The sequence below is a fragment of the Pomacea canaliculata genome, linkage group LG2 (genome assembly GCF_003073045.1).
Source record: "Pomacea canaliculata isolate SZHN2017 linkage group LG2, ASM307304v1, whole genome shotgun sequence".
NCBI lineage: Eukaryota > Metazoa > Mollusca > Gastropoda > Architaenioglossa > Ampullariidae > Pomacea > Pomacea canaliculata.
In genome coordinates this window covers 12,245,268-12,251,267 of record NC_037591.1, presented here as the reverse complement: position 1 = coordinate 12,251,267, position 6,000 = coordinate 12,245,268, and the positions used below count along the sequence as shown (strand labels likewise).

Sequence of the window (6,000 nt, the reverse complement as noted above, 5' to 3'; positions counted from 1 at the left end):
AGTTCTTTAATAATAATAACAATAACAACAACAATAATAACAATAAGTAATCTAAAGAACGTCAAGCACAACCAGGAGCAGTAACGGGTGGTAGAATTTGTCTGTCTTTTAACTACAATAAACATTTTGTTGTTGTTGAAAGAATATAAGCAATCATGTAAATCTGTTTTCACTGCCTGCAAATCTCGTGATACAGGTTAGTGTATTGAAAGTTTATGAAGTGAAAAAAGAAGCAACTAGCTAAAAATCATTTCCAAATCACTCCCTATGATGACCAAGGCCTATCAGTGGGGTGCAGTTGTCCAGGGGAGACGTACCTCGATGAAGTCACTGTCACATGATGTGTTCGGGAGGTTAAAGTAGGTGAAATTGATTCTCCAGGTGCTGAAGGTATTTGGAAGAGAAAAGGAGTACAAGCAATTTTGGTTCCCGTAGTATTCCTGTGGAAATCCTGGCGACTCGATAGTCCCATTATAGTCCCATGGGATATCTGTGCGGCACACTAAGTGCAGTTAAAAAAAACAAATCATTTATTAGTGTAGATCACAAGCGGGGTTTCTGGCACTCACTGTCACATCCTATATAATGCTAAGAGCACAACAGAAAACATCTCTTCTGGGAAACTTTAACTTTTGAGTAAATTAGTGATGGTATGAAAATTATTTCATACAAAATTGAGAAAACATGATTTAACAAATATCATTTAATAAAGAAAAATAACTTGAAAATAAAATATAGCATTGTATATCGACATAATACAGAGTCGAGCTTTTTTGCACTTGCATTTAATGCTACAATTTTAAAGTGTTCTCTTCATTTTTCTGTGAAACAAGTAGATAACTTGAATAAAACATTGTTTTCATTTTGTTGACCTTCCATTTCTTTTTCTTTTTCCCTTGGAATTACACTTTATAAATAACTCAGGTCACTGCAGTCACTAATTGCAAAACACGACAACAAAGCACTACTTACACTGGCTTGTGGTCACTGATACACCAGTGAGGTGAAGCAGCAGGAGGAACCAAAGATTAGCCATGGGTCTACCCACTCCTCCACCTAGTCATTGAAGACAGATATGAAAAATAATCAGATGTTCTTCGAACGGGCTGTCTAACCAGCCAGTTCACCTGCTTCAACTGGGTTGATGTTTGCCACTACCAACTCTTCCAAACTGCTGTTGCTTTATTTGGTGTTGGTTATTTTATGACTTCGCTGAAGTCAAACATTTTTAAATTCCACTAAGAATCTGCTGGCTTAGGTTTGTGATGGTATCATAAAGTTAAAGAAAGGTATATATATATACCTTTTCGTAATGTCATTTGCAGGAAAACAACTCTCTCAGCTGCTCCTTTCTTCAGTCTCTCTCTCTCTGTCTAAGATAGCGGTCCGGTGGAGCAACGGTTAGCGCCTGTCACCAATACAGTGAAGGTTGGCTGCCCTGAGTTCATTTCTCGTCTCGGGCACGCTGATCTTTCTCTGCACGTGGCATCTGTTTACAGGGCTGGCTGCTTGCCGTAATATAGCCTTAGCTGCTGACACGGCGTAAAACACCAATTTCCCCCCCCCCCTCTGTCTAAGATACTTCAGTATAGTAGGGGTGTGTCTCAATTTCTTCTTGATGTCATGTCTATGCATGAAGCAGCTGGGAAAGATTTAGTAGGGAGATATAAGCATTAAAAATAATCATGCTTCGGAGCAAGTTGAAGCCTACGACCAACCTTCAACTAAAACGAGTGACAAAACTGGCTAGGAAGTTTTTTTTTCTCTTGGTTATCTTATTTCTAAACACACTTGACTTTAATTGAGAGAAATGATAATATTAATAGAATTTTTCCCATAATGCTTTGGGGGAAGATGTCAAGATGTCCTTGAGAATAAGTAAACAATTTCGTCTGTGGAATGTTTCCTGACCCCTAGCCATTGATAGTATTGTTTACCTTTCTCTGCTCTCTGCAATACTAGAAAACTTTCCCCCAAAAAATTCAGTAAATAACAAGCCAGACCTTTTGAACGCCGGGCTGTTTTTAAATGCCGTGGCACTTAAATGTGAAAGAAATGAGGCTAAGGCAGACCTGGGCAAACGCCGGCCCGCGGGCCGGATCCGGCCCGCCTCCTGTCTCTGACCGGCCCGCCCGCTGGCCGCCCACCAGTAAATATACTATATATACAGTATTGGGTAAAACTGAGTTAACTATATTAGTCCGGCCCTCTAGAACCATCCCAGTTTCTCATCCGGCCCTCTAGAACCATTCCAGTTTCTCATCCGGCCCTCTAGAACCATCCCAGTTTCTCATCCGGCCCTCTAGAACCATTCCAGTTTCTCATCCGGCCCCTTGGGAAAATTAATTGCCCACCCCTGGGCTAAGGTTACCTTCTCACATCCTTGTAAGACACACTTTCAAAGGATGTTTTCCATAGCCTATTCCCTATGCGATCTTGTTTTGCACGCAGGATGTTATCGAAAGGACTGCTGTGCCTCTACCAACAACCAACGAAAGAGATATTCAGCACAGCTTGATAAACAGTATTTATGTTTCTTTTAGGCAACCCGGCTTATTCCGGGTTGATTGTTCTCCTGTGATTTATTATCAGTTTTAGCATTGACAATTTCAGCGCTTCAGAGTTAAACTTAGTCAATGAAGGAGGTGACTTGCTTGGTGTCAGTAAGATACATTTCTACTTTTAAATTTGCTGCAACTTTTGGTGTCTCTTTATAGACTTGCTTCTTTGAGCTCTGTCGTGACCACTCATTAAGATCTTTATCCTTCTTTCTCACTGTTCGTCCTGTTCGGCCTAATGAAAAGACAACGGATCTATAACATGTCCAGTAAATGAGAGGTATGGTTGAGTTGTGAAATGTACGAGCGAAGATGTATAGTGCAGAGAGAGGTTTTTCTCACTGTTCGGCCTAATGAAAAGACAACGGATCTATAACATGCCCAGTGAATGAGAGGTATGGTTGAGTTGTACGAGCGAAGATGCATAAAGCAGAGAGAGGTTTTGCAAGATTCAAATGTTAGGCTTTATAAGCAGCAGACATCATCAGCGTTTACACTTTGTGAGCTCAGCATCAGTAACTCTTGTTCTGTCTGGCAGACATATGAAGGTATGCGAGGTATGAAGGAAGATGTACCTGGAATCACTTCATCCTATCAAGCCACACGGGGTGGCTGTAAATCCGCCTTACACCAATGGAAATGGAACTGTGACGGTTGTGGAGGGTTTAACGCATTATATTCTACAGAAAAAAATGTTGAACTGCACAGGTGGTCACCCTGTTTATTATCCTACTCTCGTCTTATTTCAGCACACATTTTAAACATAATATCAAATACACTCAGTTTGGAAACATTATTGAAAGAATGGATAAGCACCTTTCGAAAGGGGAGCGAGGTAAAACGAATAAAATTTTAAATACACACAAATTGCAAAACTAAATTCTCTCTCATGTGTTAATCAAAGTTGTAAATATTCCTGGTTTCAACTTTAACAATATCTTAAGCAAAGAGGTCAATGAATTCATTAACATTTACAGGCAAGCAACTTCTAAACACTCTACTTTCATTCCCTTGTTCTACCACCAAAGCGATTTAGTAAAGAAAATGAGTCATGTCTGTAACTAAACCTTCCTTTGTTTCAACTGATATGTGTGGTCATCATGCAATCATGAGCAGCAAGATGTCAGAGTTGAGACTAAGCGACCATGGCATTAGATTTTACAAAAGGTAATTTTACTTACAGAAGGTCACAGGTACTTTAGGTGTAGGCTCGAGCTTCCTGTTCAGTACACGGCAAAGTGGAGAAGAAAGGTGAAAAATGCTTTGGCAGGCCCCACTCGCTGACGACTGATCTGATGTAGGTCTCAGTTCGCTGTCACATGGGTAGACGTGACTCCCATTGGGTGGGGAGGATCCTTAAAATGTTGATAGGGTACCCTGGGGTAGCTGAAGGTAACGTACCCGACGTAGACAAAAAATCCACTTTCTATTGTTGACGACCGGGGCAGGTGACAAAGAGAACGTTGTCGAATCAGAACGGAGGACTTACTCTCTGGGACACGCAGGCGAACTCCACTCGGAGTCATTAAGACTAGTTATAAATAGTAATATATAGATAATTATAAATAGCGGCGAGGAGCATGAGGAACCTGAAACACATTGCGATTTAGTAAACAATTCTGTCGTTCTCAAACTACACTCGTCCCACACGAGCATGAAGCTAATGACCACAAAGTCTCCTGTTCATAACTATGAGGCTAAAACATTTTTACAGAACGGAAATGAGCGAGTATGTCCTTAAAGTTAATACAAATGTTATCTTACAAACCATACATAATCACAACTCTCATCCACGCCTCTCTACGGAACAATACAATTCGTTTACCTTGATTAGATGATCTACCCACCTTAGTCCACGACCAGTCTTTGCCTGATTCATAAGCAGTGGATTACAAATCACAGTAATTAACTGATCAGCTTGCAGTTAAAGAAATGCACTGAATTATACTGAATAGTGTGTATTGGCAGAAACCTACACCAATTAAATGATGATTAGTGTGCATTGGAAAAAACGATAGTCATTAACTAATTAGTGTACAGTGCAAGTAAACCAAAATAATAAAATGCGTCATTTCTCTTTAGTTAGTACCAATGTTAACTCTACTGAAAAGGAAGAAAATAAGAAATATTTTCATTATTTTCGTTGGGAGACTTTATCTCTGCTCACTTGACTACTTACTTATGAGACAACTGAACTCCAACCTGTATGAGGCGGTTTGCCCATCAACCTCCATGAGGTACCGTGAGTGCTCTTGCTCTAGCCACTCCCATAAAGACTCTGAGACAGCTTGGCCACCAATCTCTGAGACAACCCGATCACTAACCTAAGAGGCTGACCATTCACCTATAAAAGAGCCTAACTGTCAGTTTATGAGACAATCTGACCAGTAATTTAGCCTCACTGCTAGACGTGACTGACCTTTGCGTCTCGTGGTCAGCACACATTTTGGCCGGGATCCGACAAACGATGTGAATTTTCGTAGGCAGCAGCCAGAACCAAAACAACCAAACAAATAAACACACTTCACCTTCAAACAAAGTAATGACAAATTAGCTTGAATTTTTTTTCTGTAGTCCACAAATGGGCCATTCGTGAGCAAAACTAGACAAAATCGCAACCCACGTGTGATGTACTTTAAGTAGTTGAATATAAATTATCATTATCATATGGACAGATATCAGTAGATATAGGCGATATAAACCTAACCTGTAAATTTCAGCCATCAAAACCGATCCGTTATCTCGTACTTCCCATCAACGAGCACCGCTAACAGTGTACTACGTCACGTTGGTACACCATTCACAACACTGCCATCCGTCAACACCGATCAGAGCGACAGGTCGGGTTATTCGGACGTTGAAAGTCTGTATTTCTCTTGCTAAAGTAACAGTTTTCCGAACCACGAGAAATGCAGACTCTCAGCGTCCGAATAGTCCCAACTGTCGCAAGTTCTCTCTCTCTCTCTCATTGCGTGTTTGGTGTTGACTGTTGGCAATGTTGTTAATAGTGCACTAGTGTGACGTAGCACATTGCTATCAGTGCTCGTCAATCGCAGGTCCCAATCGTACCGGATAATTAATGGATGGGTGTCGAAGGCTGAAATTTACAGGTTAGGATTATATCGCCATATATCTACTGATATCTGAAAAAAGCGCAAACCGTTCAGGTTGGTCTTTAAATCAAGTCCAGTGGGAAGCAACCGTGTCGTGGTTCACGCTTAATTAAATTGTGACCATATAGTTAATTTTTCCTCTCTGAGGATGTAGGAGAGGTTTTTACTTTTAACTACATATGTGTACATGTTTGTACATCTATGGTCGCTCATAAGACGAAAACATCCATCAGTCGTCGTACACCGATTAAAGGCCATTCCAGTAAACTAACAAGTTAAACATGATATATAACGATGTGCTGAAATTGTTTCCCTTTGAAATTCCTATG

The 6,000-nt window shown here is 40.5% G+C and overlaps 1 long non-coding RNA gene across 2 annotated transcripts; it reads right to left on the bottom strand.

Annotated features, from left to right (window-relative positions):
* Positions 1 to 332: 332 nt before the first annotated feature.
* LOC112557077 lies at positions 333 to 3,914 on the bottom strand. 2 transcript variants are annotated; one of them, XR_003097886.1, is made up of 3 exons: positions 3,740 to 3,914; positions 973 to 1,056; positions 333 to 502 (listed from the first exon to the last, which is right to left on the bottom strand). It is a non-coding gene; the product is annotated as an uncharacterized LOC112557077 (long non-coding RNA). The 2 variants fall into 2 exon arrangements; XR_003097885.1 differs by lacking the exon at positions 3,740 to 3,914 and adding an exon at positions 1,304 to 1,373.
* Between the last annotated feature and the right edge of the window lie 2,086 nt (positions 3,915 to 6,000).